The sequence below is a fragment of the Battus philenor genome, unplaced genomic scaffold (genome assembly GCF_028537555.1).
Source record: "Battus philenor isolate CCGP_79_NKW_IND1 unplaced genomic scaffold, ilBatPhil1.0.hap1 SCAF_9, whole genome shotgun sequence".
NCBI classification, from domain to species: domain Eukaryota; kingdom Metazoa; phylum Arthropoda; class Insecta; order Lepidoptera; family Papilionidae; genus Battus; species Battus philenor.
Genome location: NW_027181759.1, coordinates 8578509 through 8580713, shown reverse-complemented (window position 1 = coordinate 8580713; position 2205 = coordinate 8578509).

The following is a 2205-nucleotide window of genomic DNA, read 5'->3' as shown; positions in this document are numbered from 1 at the left end:
ATTAAACGAAAAAAAATTATTATTTGTTTTACTTACGTTCTCATTATAATTTTAATTTCTGGTGAAGCACATTCTAGAAAAACAATTACTATTTTTAATCATTTTCATCGTTAAAAATGAAGATTATATTGGAAAGTTAATTATGGAAGTCAGACAAGTTATTAAAAAATATATTATATATATGTAAGTTATATTTCATATAAGTTATAAAAAATATATATTCAGAGGGTAGACTCTGAATTAAGATTTTTAAGTAGAGAAAAAAAAACAAAAATGTTTATTTTATATTAATAGGAGATATAAACTCAAATTTTTTCCGATATGTCGAACAGTTAAATGTACAGATTTTTTTCTTATTTTTGTTGTTGCTTTATAAAGACATTTTGGGAAATAAGTTAGTGAACGAACAAACATAATTATTATTATTCATTTATTTAGATAGATCTTAAAAATAAACATGTCATAAAACCAATGTTTTGGTGGGATTTATTAGCTATTTATAATGATATACGCATTTCTGTCACAGGATTTCAAAAAAAAAATTATATCATATTGAATATTATTGACAATGTTTAATATTAAGAAAATGTTCATCTCTTTGAAAGTGGTGAAAGCTTTACTTTAGTACTACTACAGTTTGTACTTCTCTTTATAAATTAAACAAAAAACGAATGTATTAAAAAGATTAAATTAATTTGTAAACCAATAAAAATGTACATATCTGCTTAAAACAAACTCTGCTATAGCGTTTTTCATCGATAAATTGTGCTTTCTTTGACATGTAATTTCAACAAAGTGGAGGCCCCTAACAAACAGCTACTGAAAGAATTAATTTCTTTTTGAAATTAAAAGAAAGATTTCCCGGTCCCCATGTTACTTGCTATAGTTACCGAAACAATATTTTTTCATAATTCATTATTAAATTCATAGACAAGAAATTCAGCTATTACATGGTCTAGTTAATTTAATGATAGTAAATCGTATGATTTTTTGGGACCTCTAGAAAATAAAATCTATATAGAAACAACCGATTACATTCCAGCTTTTACCTAAAAGACCAAAGTCATCATCTTGCCGCTAGGATGTCCAGTTAGTAGAAATGACTCACTGTATTTCAAGAACTAATTAAGACTTTATTTAAACAAGGATTAAATACTTGCCAACACATTAACAGTCAGAGTGTCTTATAAGAACTAGATATTACTTTAATAATATACCCATTTTATTTCACGGAATCGTCTATTTGAGGACTGTAGTGTTTACAAAATTAACAGATTTACAAAATAAACTTGCCTTTTTATCTGAATTTATTTGAAAACTTTTATTAAAATAACATTATATGCGTAGTCGTGGATGAAATAATTTTCTATATTGTTAAACTTAGTCTTTACTTTTACCCATGTAATAAACAGATAACTGATTTACTTTATGATTTTAAAACTAAGTTCTAAGTTTCGTACAATTAAAATATAAATAAAATTAACTGAAATCTTGGATAGCAATGGTTAATATGTATTATTATTAAACTGGCATTCGTATTAACGATGCCAATTTTAGAATCATTAAAGAAAACCGGGTGAAAAACAAACAGTGAGTAAACATATAATTCGATACTTCATTGTTATTACATAATTTTTTAATAAAATTCTTGAATAATTTGTTAACATAAAACATGTATAATAATTAAACATTTTATATAAATTACCATGTCTGGTTATGGGTAATAACGGTATAAAATTATAATAATAATATATCATTAATTCTAAGAAAGCACGTAACATTCGGATCATTGCAAATCAACTTATTTCAAAGTCATTTAGTGCTAAAATTAGCTATTGATGACATCAATACAATCTAGACAAATATAAATTAATAATTAAAAATCAAGGCAAATTTTTTGGGGGGTCATTGCTTACACTTTTGTTTAATTGTATTTTGTACACTTGCTTTTGAATACATAAATTAGAACGCCGTAAAAAACAATAGTTGTAACGATAACTCATAACATAAGTAATGATTATATTTTTTATCGAGTCATATTATTGAATTACTAATGACAAAGGACGTCACGTAATCTAGGACATGAATCAAATACACACATTCACAAAACATCACCGACTTAATTCTTCATATTCGAAGACTGCACGGTCTCCTTTCTATTGGAGTGCCGAAAATATACAACTCCATACAATTGTTAGCAATGCC